This window comes from Cydia strobilella, chromosome 22, assembly GCF_947568885.1.
Source record: "Cydia strobilella chromosome 22, ilCydStro3.1, whole genome shotgun sequence".
NCBI classification, from domain to species: Eukaryota; Metazoa; Arthropoda; class Insecta; order Lepidoptera; family Tortricidae; genus Cydia; species Cydia strobilella.
In genome coordinates, this window is record NC_086062.1 from 993515 (window position 1) to 1007720 (window position 14206).

General features: G+C 38.5%; 1 protein-coding gene across 1 annotated transcript in view; it reads left to right on the forward strand.

The window, feature by feature from the left end:
• Positions 1-2281: 2281 nt before the first annotated feature.
• The window catches only part of LOC134751567 (inositol 1,4,5-trisphosphate receptor), a 143404-nt gene continuing 131479 nt past the window's right edge, over positions 2282-14206 (forward strand). The window contains exon 1 of the mRNA XM_063687027.1: positions 2282-2464. The gene's annotated coding sequence lies outside the window, so the exon portion shown is untranslated. The remainder of the gene's footprint in view (positions 2465-14206) is intronic.

Here is a 14206-nt window from a genome sequence, read left to right on the forward strand (position 1 = left end):
TTTGGACCACCATCAACAGAGGAGCCAACTGGTGAGCAAAAAAACGATAGCCCTCATTGCGTTACGTAATATTTGAACGCCCTCTATATCAGTCAAGTCAACTGTTACCTACATATGCTAGCCGCATACGAGACAAAATTTCAGACATGGTAACTTTAGGTTCTGTCTACTTTACTGTAGGTAGGTACCTCTACCCTCCATAGTTCTTTTTTATAGAGGTAGTTCTATATTTCTAATCTAATCTGACATTTATTATCGGTATGTTTCGCTTGGCTGAATTCTTGTAGGCATGTCATAGTCAAGTGGTCTAATTGGTCTAGCCAAATTTATCCTAGACTAGCTAGCTAGCTGTAAAGTCAGTAAAGTGTATCCTTCTGGAACGTAGGTAGTAGTTATAGTCTGGCAAAAAAAGTAGAAATTACAAAGTGGCAACACTGTAGTGCCGTCCCGTTTTTCTTAGATTGATTTGAAAGGGACGACACTACAGTGTTGCCACTTTTTAATTTCTACATTTTTTTGCCAGACGTAATGCTCTTTAGCTGTGTAGTAGAATTAGGACCGGTAACATTGATAGTTTTTGTAGTTCATTTGTAAATGCAATTATGCCTAAATTGAAGGATGAACATCATTGTCTTTCAACAGTTTCAACGAGGATAGGCGAATCCGAAAGTCTCTTGGGCTACAAAAAAAAGTTTTCACTGTGTTCTCTTGCTTAGTTAAAATTTAAAATCCTACAGTCGATTTTATGTATGATGCTTTAAGTAAAAGGTAATAAATTATTTGACCTTGTAGATATATTTATTTTAGAATCGTTAAACAAGCACGGATAGAACCCTCATTACACGTGTCTCCGTGTTTCTAGGTCACGTCCCTGGAGACAATATACCTAATCATAATACGTTGTTTCGATCCCCGAACCCACCCTTCCGTAAGCTTTTCCACTGCCAAAGTAGGATGAGGCCATACTGAGGCGGAGATAGTTTATTTATTCTAGTGACGCTCTATGTTGTTGGGAATTTATTTCTATTTCTATGTGCGACTACCTATCTGTGATCTGTGTCCGGCTACCACAAAATAATTGTACCTACTACCTAAAGCTCGCTCCAGACTACGCGGCGAGAAGATGCGAACGCGAGTGTGGAGTCGATTTCGCTGTTTAGCGAACTAGACTCCACACTCGCGTTCGCGGCTTCGCGCCGCGATTCGCGCACGAGTGTGGAGGGACCTTAAGCTAATATTCGGGGGCAAATCCGAGTTCTTAAAATTACCGGGTAATTCCGAAAATATACACTAATTCGATTGGATTTAAATGAGATTTTCAGATTTACCCAACATTTTAGTTCCTATTCAATTCATAATTATCCGAATACAAATAAAGTTGCACTATATACCTATAGCCTTGCACGCTCTATTTGATAATTCGGAACTGTGTGAACTGTGTCCATAAAATTGGACTGAGGGCCTTAATTTTTAGGTTTATATAAATAGTCTGTCAAGCCATTTCCGTCAGTAGAAAGCGGCAAATTTAATAGGTGTAGGCGCGAAGGGTAATCTGGGTAATCGTCCCATAGAAAATTAGAATTTCGCCATCTAACTTTTTATAATTTAAAATTTTCAATGAAACGAAGGTTTTATTTTTTATAATTTAAACTTTTTAATAACATGTACTGTAAATGTCATTGTCAATGTCTCATCATCTCATCCTCAATCCCATCAATCAAAATCCTGAGTAAAAATTGGTAAAAATCACCATAAAAATTGAAAAACAATAAAGTGATAAAAAATGAAAGATTTTTCGTTGAAATTGAAATCCAAAAAGAGCAAATCAAAATGCAAAAAGTGTGATTGCATATTAGATCGAATGTATATGAAATTGTCTAAAAAAATAAAACACAAACTGGAGAAGTATAAAGAACAAGTAACCGACGATTTCTATGGGATAGCTACGGCTGCAGCATTCATGCAAAAATGGAAATAATCTAATCAACGTTGAAGCCTTTGGTTGCGTTTGCTGCAATTCTTGAGTACCTAAATAGGAAAGCTTCGTACGCTCTTTAAAAACCTTATTACTTAAATTTATTTATTTCTTAAAGCTATGTTGATGAAATGCGCTTTATAAGTGTTTTTTTGTAATGTCATCCTAATATTTTGTCCCTGGAAAAACTTGTGTAACAATAAACGGAACATTCAAATCTGTTCAATCGTTTTTTTTTTCGGGTAATCTTTGTTGGAGTGTGGTTATATACTCTTTGGACGTTTGGGAGGTTTGGACATGACATGACAGTAGCGTGGCAACATTGCGCAGTAGCGCGCCGTCGTCTCTTCTGTCGACGACTCGTATTTCGGAAATGAAAGTTTGCATGTTTTTTTCTCGAATTATCGCTTAAATCCTTTGTTTATCACAAACTGTCGTTCTAGTGATTATGTGTTATCATCTAGTGTGTGCCAGAGGTGTATGATAAGGGTAAGCCGCTATTTAAACACTTTAATTTTGTCGATGTCAGACGGTGGTTCTGAAAAGGTGTTTTTATTGTTAACTTTATTCTTCTTATTGGAATTGTTAACTTGTCGTGTAGAATACTATTCGGCCTCGCATGGGACTAGTGTTGACACAAAATTTATGTATTTATGCCTTTGCAACTTTTAACACTACTGGAGTCAGTGCTCATATATCGTATGACTTTGTACTTTTGATACCGGTCTTATTTTTATTAGGTACTATTGTTTGAAAATCGCCTGTTGAATTGTTTGGAATCTGCTTTCTCTTTTGTTAAAATTAACATTAATTTGATTAATATACTTGAGAAGTAAATTATTTACAATGGCCTGACATTGGCAGTATTAGTGTGCTCAACAAGATAACGTAATATTTGTTGACCTACCGAACTTATTTGCAGGTTTATAATCTGACAACTTTATTATTATTTAATCTTATCATTTCCTTTCCTAAACCATTTTAAATATTTAATTTTTTATTTATGCAATGTAAACATATTTATTTAGGTAGTATAGTTTAGATAAAGTTGTTTTGTAGGTGCAACCTTGAAATAAACATTATAAACTGTGAGGTTAAAGTCTCAGGAAGTTATTACCTATTAATTTGCATTCAATAAAGCCATTAAAAATTTTAGGACAATATTTATGCTTGAAAAACCAGCGTTTATTTTAAAAAAAATATGAATTTTTCAACGAATGTAAACAAAGACACAAGAAACACATCATCTGTAAACATTTTAACCATCTAGCTATCGCGGTTCATGAGATACAGCCTGGTGACAGATAGACAGATGGACAGGACAGAGGAGTCTTAGTAATAGGGTCCCGTTTTTACCCTTTGGGTACGGAACCCTAAAAAAGACAGTTACCATTTATATTTATTCCGATGGTTTCCCAGTTTAGTTTTCGAAATATAGACTAAAAGGGCAGTGAATAGGTTTGAGTTGCCTTGTTTCACGCCTCTTTGGATGTGGAATGGTTCTCCTTTCTGCTCCAACGACAGTTACTTTCACATTAAAGTGTTAGAGTCGCCTTCTTGCGCCTTCTGAAAACATTGGGACAATGTACATATAGGATCCAGAGGCTTAGTTTATAAGTTATTATAAGTTAGTATAGGCTTAAGGGAATGTACACTAACACTATGGACATTAGTCTGAAATAAAATATATTGATTGATTGATTGATTAATAATATTAGTATGGATTTAAATGAAACATCTACCTATATCATTTATTAATTTCATTATCCTTACCTTACACAATATTTTCAGTAGTTAGTTGGAACTAAAAAATCAATACATAAAAACAACTTAAAATTACCATTAACCTAAACAAACAGAAATACAATTTGGAAAACCTTAATATCTACTTTCAAACATTACAAAAATCTTAACCTAAACTAGAAACTAACAAACACAAAAACTATTCACAAAATTCGCCCCGCGCCCCTCCAGACGCAAAGGAGCCCATCACGCTCGCTGCGTTGCCACGTTGAACAGCGATGGACAACCTTTGCATAAGGACCCGGAGCAAGGGTCGTGACCACTCCCGCAACCATCATAATAATCATGTGTGTATTTGATAAATATAAATTCTCGTCAAACATTAAGTTTTAAACTAAACATAAACAACAACAACAATACAAGCACAAATCAAGTAACAAATCAATTGGTCCCTTAAACACTAAACGAAATGCCCAAACATACAATTACCATCATTACTATGCAATTGCCATGCATGATCTTAATTGACCGCTTTGGTCCCTAGTAGGGTTGCCATACGTCCCAGTATGCTGGGACATGTCCCCTTTTTTTATTTTATTTAAAAGGCACACTAAACAGACAACATTCAACATTGTTACAAAGAGTACTTAAGGGGCAGGTATTACATAAGAATGCCATCCAAAGCAAGCACGCAAAGCAAGACCACACCAAACCACAGCCAAATAACACTAGACCCTACTCATAGTGTCGTGTTCCTGCCGGTGAGTAAGGTTGCCAGAGCTCAACGAGGGAGAGGAGTGTTAAGGTCGGCAACGCGCATGTAACTCCTCTGGAGTTGCAGGCGTACATAGGCTACGGAGACTGCTTAACATCAGGCGGGCCGTATGCTTGTTTGCCACCGAAGTAGTATAAAAAAAAAATATATAACGAGCAATAACTATCCTAAAATTATAAAAAATATCCGTCCGTCTGTCACCAGGCTTCTCATGAACTGTCTAGCAGTTGAAATTTTCACAGATGATGTATTTCTGTTGCCGCTATAATAACAAATACTAAAAACAGAATAAAAGATATTTAAGTGGGGCTCCCTCCCATACAACAAACGTGATTTTTTTGCCGTTTTTTGCGTAATGGTACGGAACCCTTCGTGTGCGAGTCCGAATCGCACTGGCCGGTTTTTTTTTAGTTAAACAATTATGAGGAAAATGTAAATGTTATGGCAACCCTAATCCTTAGCCATACTAATTGATTGTTTGGTGCCGATGAACTTGCTTGAGCAATCAATTGTCTACTTTATGGTTACATTAATAAGGTTTATATTTGGATTTTTTGAGATGGTCTCAGTCGGGACAATACAGAGTATTGATGCAAGGTTGTTCTAATTATTACATAATGTGTGGTGTCTTCAGAGTTTTGATGGAAGATGTTGCCACAATGTTTATTGCTTTGCATAGGTACATAGGTAGGAAAAAAGATATTCTTTTCCACTCACGTGATTAATATTTTCCAGTGAACTATGTTATTATATAAGGGTCATGAAAAGGCTCTATTATGAAGATGTTACAGTGTGTGTTCAGATATTTTTGAGCACCTTGGCCTCTCCAATTCTGATGGTAATTGTGCAGAAATCAATTTCCTTGACCATACATGCAATACAAATTAATTAAAGTATGTTTTGTGAATAATGTAAATATCGTGTAACTTGCGCAGTGAAACTACTTCCTAAATGTTACACACATACACTATAACACTTCGCAATCCGGATCCGAAATGTATGAAAATATCCGGATCCGAATCCGGAATCCCGAATCTTCCCATACATTTGGGATCCGTCGTGCAAACCCTAATTATAGTTCTGTATCCAAAGGGTAAAAACGGGACCCTATTACTAAGACTTCTCTGTCCGTCTGTCTGTATAGCTACAGTTGAAATTTTCACAGATGATGTATTTCTGTTGCCTCGCTATAACAACAAATACTAAAAACAGAATAAAATAAATATTTAATTGGGGGGCTCCCATACCAACAAACGTGTTTTTTTTTGCCGTTTTTTGCGTAATGGTTAGGAACCCTTCCTGCGCGAGTCCGACTCGCACTTGGCCGGTTTTTTGTACATAATGCACAATCTATTTTAAGCTTTTATGTTTAACTAAAGTTTCCAAACAAGTTTGGGAACAAATCAAATTATTTTATTAAATATTTTGATTTGTGTTCCGTAAGGAGTTCGTTTAGGAGGTGCAAGCGCGCACTGCTTGCCCTTAGAGCTGGTCAAAGACGCCTAGTCTTACTAAGATGGCATATAGTCGAGAAATTCGGACGGGCACCGTCGTGGCGGGGTGGCCTAGGGGTTCATGGCGTTAGCCGCGATAGCTAAAGACGCCGGTTCGAATTCGGCCTTCACCACTGAAGGGCTTCGTCACTTTTTCTTTAATATATGACATCTATTACAGTTTTTAAAGTTTCCAAATTCAAAACGAAACAAAACTGCCTCTGGGTCTCAGGAGGATAGGTCTACTATTTAACTATGGTGGTTGGTAAAAAGCAGGTAAAAAGCTACTTTACTATGTTCAGCTACAAATTGGTTTAAGGCCTGGCTGCATGAAGCTTTTATATAATATGTCAAGTAAGTAAACTATTTTTTTCTACTAGAAAATTACCTTACAAGTTCTTTACCAACTACCTGAGTTAGTGGTAGACCCATAATTGGGACCGATCCTACAATACAATTAAAATAAGTAGATAAAAGCATATCCGCATTTTCGAAATTCCTAAGATTTGATGGTAAACAACTGCGATAACCTTTCCAGAAGTCTGTTAATACCATTCTCACTTAATTAAACCTTATTACTAGGACATAAGATCCAACAATGGTCAAAGTATTTCTGTTAGTAATTCCCAAGCAGATGTCTAGTTAGTCGAAACAAGCACACTATTAATACTTACGTTTCATTCCGTAATGTTGTAATCGCCAAAGTGTTCATACTGGCATCCGCCATTTTGGATATAATAGCCATTCCGTGTCCATAAAGTAGTAACTGCCAAGGATTTCTTGCTGGCGTCGGCCATTTTGTTTTGAAGAATGTTTTGTTTGGATAACGCGGAGATTTCACACGCTTTGCGTAAACTAGGAGTGCGATGGCGGATAGTACATGATTAACACATCGCTTCCGATTGGATTCATTTATTAATCGTTTGGACATGGAAGTCGGAAAATTCGTTAGTTGTGTTGTGTCCATGCCGCGAAGAACGACTATACCTGTCCTGTTAATTAAAAAAATGGGAAAATATATTTGCATATATGCGACTGGTTAGAAAACGTAACAGGAAAGTAAGCTACTGGAAAATAAAATTAATGGGAAAATATGCGAATGGTTAGAAATGCTTTCGGGAAAGGAAGCTATTGAGAAAAAAATAAATGGTAGCAATTGCGAGTGGCAAAAGTCGCGATCTGGAAAAAACGATTTTCGGAAGAGAGAGTACACACCCCTTATTTGATAAGCAGATAGATGGTGACTTTTATTGGTCCATAATACATTTAGGGCTGCCTTTGCGCCGGCAGCGGAAATGAGAGACGTGCCAGAATCAACCAATCGCATTTGTTGGCTTCTCCGCTCCGCTGTCTTACAACCAATGCGATTTACACTTTTAACACACGGTTCAATATACGTTCAACTTTACCAAAATAAGATTATTCTATGGGTTTATTCGCTTGTAAGAAATGCGGCTCGAATTCAACATGTCGAAGATCCCGGTATCCTTACATGACGTCTAAATTCCTGTTCACACACATTTTTCGTCCGCAATTACGTTTAAAGGCAGTTGTCACGTTCGAAATTCGGGGCACGTAGCAACCGAAAGGTTAGGGGTCATTTGAAGACGCACAGGCTGTGCGGTATGTGTGCGGTAAAGTTTGTCGTGATGTCTGTCAATATTAGAATAACCATATAGGAAAAGTTTCTATGATCGCAGTCAGTGGTGCTCGTGCTAAAAAAAACAAAAAAAAAATTTTTTTAGGCTAAATACATACCTTACAGACTAACATAAGTATGTACATACTGCACACACTACACACCTGTTCTGGTGCAGAATAGGATTCGGCAGATTCCATGGATGTAAGTAAAGGGAGGTAGATGCCAGGCGCTCGATCGTGAGCCATGAAATATAGGTTTCGGAACCTATATTTAGTGGCTGACGCCGCCAATGTGTCAAGATTGTCAAAATCATCTACTAAATATTGCCTGCATTTTAGTTTTGTCAACTATGAACGTCACGCGTCTATTATTAATAAATATCACACCCACTTAAGCTTTACGGAATCGACTTCCACATGTGCAAGTTACTAATGGCGTTCATTCCTAAATTTCAATCAGCTTGTCTATTTATTGCAAGGCAACCGAGCACCTGCGGTGGCAGCATGGTTCCATTTTTAACGCCTGTCATTTATGCCTGTCACTTTCGCTCATAGATACTTGTTAGAACGTGACAGGCATGGTGAGTCACCCTCCCCAACAATTAAGACTATCTCCATATCAAATTTCATCTAAATCCGTTTTATTGGGTTCCATACAAATTTCCACTCCCCTTTTCACCCCTTTTAGGGTTGATTTCTAGGGTAAAACCTATCCTATGTCCCTCACGCGAAATAGGCGCAATAGTAACACGTCGAGTTGCGGAAACCAAGCCCGCGAATATCTATCCTATGTCCTTCCCCAGGACTCAAATTATCTCCATACCAAACTTCATCTAAATCGGTTCAGCGGTTATTGATTCCCCATACAAATGTCAACTCCCCTTTCCATCCCCTTAAGGGGTGAGTTCTGGGATAAAAAAGTATCCTATGTCCTTCCCCGGTACTCACTATCTGTATACCAAATTTATAAAACTGATTCCATAGCTCTTATGTCAGCGAATTAAGAACTATGGGACATATTTTTGAGTAAGTTGTACTAAAAAAAATAAGTTTTGAACCTTATTTTATCTCATATAAGTCATCACTATCATCAGTTTCGTATGTTACCGGCTTTTGGGAATGTTACTGGTAACATTGGTAACTTACTAGTAACATTCCCAAATGGAAACTTACTGGTAGCGGGAATGTTACCGCTGCCCATCACTAATGGTGACAGGTGATAAAAATGCGACCGTGCTACGGCTGCTGGTCTTAAAAATCTCGATAGAAAGCAAGTCAAACATAAGCTAAGGCTTTACCAACGGGATAAGAATCTTATATCCCCACACGAAATCGTGAGAATTTTCAATGACATTCTGTATATATGTAAACCGTAATTTTGGAATCTCAGTGGGCATCAGGGCTGTAACCGCGAAAATCGAAGTTCGTAAAAGCAACTATATATTTGAGATTCCCGAAATTTGCGAATTTCGGTGTTCGCGGTAAGCCCTCAGCCAGCTGCTCCATTTTTAGCAGACTTCAAAAAAGGAGAATTATCAATTTGACCGTATTTTTTTAATTTATGCTCTTAGTTCTCATTAATTTGTCTGGCGTCGCTTTCTCTTCTCACGTACATTTAGCTAGGTTCAGAACAACGGTTTTTCTTCGTAGTGTTATTATGTTATCCGTACATATCAAAAGCCCGCAGAATCTGGCGCGCCATTGAGTAAAGTGGGGCGACTAAGACGGACGAGCCGAACAATCCCGATAGCGGTCCATCTATCAAAGCTCTGGCTGAACCGCGTGACCCGAAGTGGATTAATATGGCTTCAATGAGTGCAATGTATTAAGACTATTGTTCTTTATATAAATACATATTTTTTTCTCTATTGATATAACTCTTACTCAACTTTGTTTCCATATATTATGGCCGTCAATCTGTCTTGTTAATTTTTTTGGCTGATAACTCGGTTGCTAAAAGGTTATCCTATATCCCTTAGTTATAAATTTGGCCTTCGTACCTCTATTATTTTGTCCATTGTTGTTTCACCTGTTTCGTGTAGGTACAATAGAGTGTATCGCTCGGCCTGCCACTTCCCGCCCAGAGGGTGAATTTCAAGGATTTGATAGAAGACGTAAAAATCGTATTTCGTCTCTTCGTCCATAATATGATACGTCCGTTTCGCGATTCGTCAACATCTGTTAACATTTGTCATGTCGCATTTCGTCCATATCGCAATTTGACATCACGCAGTTCGTCGATTCCGCGATTTGTCACTGCGCCGTTCGTCCGCACCTACGCTGTTTATTCATTAACGGGCGAGTAATGAAACTAAAACCATTTGAATCAATGACAATATACCTATAGAACTCGTTATATCGACAATCTGCTTGGCAGTTTCGAATTCCTAATGCGAAGCTAATAACAATATCGGTGTCGAGAGTACCTATCAGTGGCGGGGCATCCTTAGAAATCTATTCTCCACCTGCTTTATAAATACCTAGTTTTTACAGTTTTGCCCTTTTCCTACTGCTCACGAAGAAAATATAATTCAGATTATTCTCCGCTTTATTTAATATTGCGACCTGATAATATATTTTTCACATCACCAATTCGAAAAAGGCGTTTTTCTTCCCTGCTAGGAGGGATCAAAGTCAGATCAAAATCACTATTTTTACATTTTTTTGCACATTATTTTTAAAGCTTTAATAATATTTTTATACCTCATAATTACCTCATAGCATATATAGGTGATGTGAAAAGCAGTATGTGTCACATGGCAGCAAAATTATTTCCATCTTTTGCGTAACATACATGAATCCCTCACTACGCTCAGGATTCTACTTTAGAATCCCTCGCTACTCTCGGGATTCTACTTTAGAATCCCTCGCTACTCTCGGGATTCTATTATAGAATCCTTCGCTTCGTTTAGGATTCAATAGTACGCCCTCGCCGTAAATATGTCATTTTGCTCCCTTGTGACACAATCTACTATTTCGTCACAGTAGAGTTATTGGAAAGTGTTTTCTTTTAGATAATTTCTCGGAAGAATATCTCAGCAGGGAGGATATCAAATGCGTGATCCGTTATTTTAATCTACATAAGAATGTTGACTGTTGATGCCAGACAAAAATGTCATTAATTTGAAATACTAAGAGGAAAAATCTATAAATATGGATAAGAATTGTATTTGTTATGTATGTATTAACGCTTCATTGTATAAAACACACAGATACACAAATATGGCCCTGATTAGTTAGCATAAAGGCTAATTTATTCGTTTAAGTTGCGGTATTTCTTCCATTGTAATGTGGACCTCGCTAATGTTTCGTCGGTAAAGCCTAGTTCGGACTACGTTAGTAATTTAGTCGAGTGGCGAGTATTTGTGACTTTGCATGCCTAAAGGGTCTGTGCTGCACATGGAGCATAAGGACCCTTTAGGCATGCAAAGTCACAAATACTCGCCACTCGAGTAATTCACTAACGTAGTCCGAAGCGGTATAGTCAGTCAGCAGCAGAAGTAGCTAAGCGGGCGAGGTGTTCAAAATGACCTTCACACGCTCTTATTGTCTAAACAATAAAGATGTGTTCAGTTCATTTTGAACACCTCGCCCGCTTAGCAACTTCTGCTGCTGACCGTACTTAGGTAGGTATTTTACACATTGGCTTGTTTATTCGTTTTTCGCATTTAAGTGGTCCATATTACGTTAACTCTTCTGTAAATCTTAAGCATAACCCATTAGCCATTAGCGTCTGTGTAAGAATGTTCTATAATATTTATTTATTTATTTATTAGCGGCTACCAGTGCCATATGATACCACTTTTTTTTCATTTAGTTAAAACTATTTGTGCTCCATGTGCAAGCATTAGGACCCTTTAGGCATGGAACGCCACATTTTATAAATGCAAACATGTTTTTGACTGTAATCCTTTTGACTTCACACTCATCATCATCATCCTCCTGGCGTTTGTCCCTTACTGTGTCCGCTTTCCTGCTTTCTCCATCCAATTCGCTCTATCCCGGAAATCTTCACCTAACTCACAGGCGTATATCTTTGGCGATGACATTGCGCCATCGCTGCCTTAGTTTGCCTTTTCTGGTTTATCTTTCACACTGTTAATATCAATTGGTAAACCTTGTTAATGACAATTCGTAAACCTTATTGTCAAGATATAAGGTCCACCTCCGTCAGTATGTTGCTTTTAAAACACGACGGTATTCAAGTAAATCGATTAGTCTCATTTTCTGTCTCCTTGTAACTGGAGGAGACAATGGAATTGTTTAGCTTAAGACATGATGCGACGTGAATACAGACCTAAAATATGCGTTGCCTTCAAATTACACATTGGTCTCTCCGTCTGCGGAAAATTTAGACAGATCCCACATTAGCGTCTCCCTCTTAAAAGACGCTCGCTATTAATAGAACGGCTCCCAAGGAGAAGCTTCCTGGTGCCATTGTGAATGAGGACTTGACTCTGGTGTCAAGAAAGAAGAAGGCGCGCACGGCGCCTCGTAAGACTCAGTGTGGTACCGCCGAACCGGCTAATTCTGGCTTGCGGGTGACTACACGGAGTAAGGCGCTCTGTGTGTCGCACCTGCATTAAACCACCACGGCTGCTAAAGTAGTGGAGTATGTACACCAGAAGACTGGTTACACGCTGAGGGTGTTCTAGCTTCGAGCGCGCCACTACGTTTTTGTGGTGCGCGTGCCGCGACTGCTGCCGGGGACCATCGAGTGCGCCGACTTCTGGCCGAAGGGTGTCGTGTTTCGGAGGTTCCGGGGCAAATTGCCGAATCCGACACAACGCAAGAGCAGACGATTCAATGGAGCCACGCCGGTCTGTCGCCAAAATAGTGTTTAGTTTTTAATTTTATGAAATTTATATGTATGTTAGTCTATAAGGTATATGTAATATGGGCCTTGTTCCCTGAATAAAAATTTTAAAATGAAAAATAAATAATTAGTAGTGTGGGGTCTCTACAATGATAAAAGGCAGTCGTATAAGGCAACAGGAAATATTGTAAAATTGGTCCATTATTGCCGGCCGAGTGTGATATAAACAGACGAAAGAAGCGAGGCTGTTTAGTAACATAATGCAGGCAATTTCTAATCCGGCAGAGGTTAGTCCTTAAAACCAATAAGCTGAAAGTTGAGAAAGTTTAATGTTTAATCCCAGCATAGCCCAGCGAAAATCCATTGCCAGCGCGTCTCGCTTATCAACTTGTCCGCGACCGATGTTCCGCAGTATATTGTCATTATCCCGAACGCAATGACAATATTTCAAGGCAAGCTTGAGAAAATACTTTATTATCTTTACATTCCACTTTACACATAACCATACAACACTAATGATAGGTATGTACTCAAAGAAGAAACCTTGAAAAGGTTTTACTAAATGTATCGCAACAGTTTTCCGAACATCTCGAGCAGGCAACCGACCACGCCTCTTGAGTCACGAATATAGGCTCGAGCTTCGCTTGATGAATCTTTTGTATACATACTTTACAATCCAATACATGTACACTTCCGTTCAATGACAGTCAAAGACAGATAAAATAGTCTTAGATAGCGAAAATTTTGTACAGTTGTATTGTCTTTTGTGTACTGTTACGATGTATGTTGTAATATGACGAGCATGTTGCGGAAAGTTTCCAAAAACTTGCTAAAGTTCTCGGATATTTTGGAAAATTTCGCAATACCCGAGAACTTTTTCAAGTTATAGACATGGGGGACTTAAAAAAGGTATATGTAGTATTTAAAAATGTATAGTAACACTCACTATTGGTGGACCTTGTCTTTGAAAAAGGTTTACGAATTTTCTGTTAAGAGTGTGAAGTGAAGTGGACGATGGTGTATTGTGATGTATCTGACCCCATAGTAAACGAGAACGTATGCCCATATTGCCCATTACACAGTAATTATACACTTATACCCTAGGTATTATGTATTTATTACAAGCCTAATATTGTGTCCCACTGCTGGGCAAAATCCTCCCCCCTCTTCTTCCACTCCTCCCGGTTTTGAGCTACAATTGACCAGTCTCTCAAAAATGAGTCCAAGATATTCCGGTTAGAATGAAAATCCTGAGCAGGTCGAAAACTTTACCAGCAAAGTAATTAGTCGGGGCATAGATCATTTAGCAGGCTAGCAATTAATCGCAAACTTCCCGGCCGCAGTGTCGATGTAGGTACTTACGCTGCCGCTGTTAGAACACTTTCCTTTCTTTTTTAGGGTTGTGTCTATTGCCTTTGCATATTTATTCTATTCTAACGTTAGAGAGGCAAATAGACGAACAAACGAACGAAGTGGTTCGCGATTAGCCCTTAGTAAACATTTACACTTTTTAAGGATCGCGATGTCACGCTATATTTTATTTATAAGAAGACCCGACTACCATGTTGTGAAAAAGTGCCTGGCCCTGGCTAAACAGGGGAGAGAGAGAGGCAGTGCGAAATCTACCTGGATGACGAATGTCCAGAGCGACATGAAAGATTTGGACATATCTACGGACTATACCATCGGAAAGAATAGCGCCTCAAGATGAGAAAAGCCGAGCTAGCGTATAAAATGGGAAAAGGTGAGGGTGAAGAAGATGT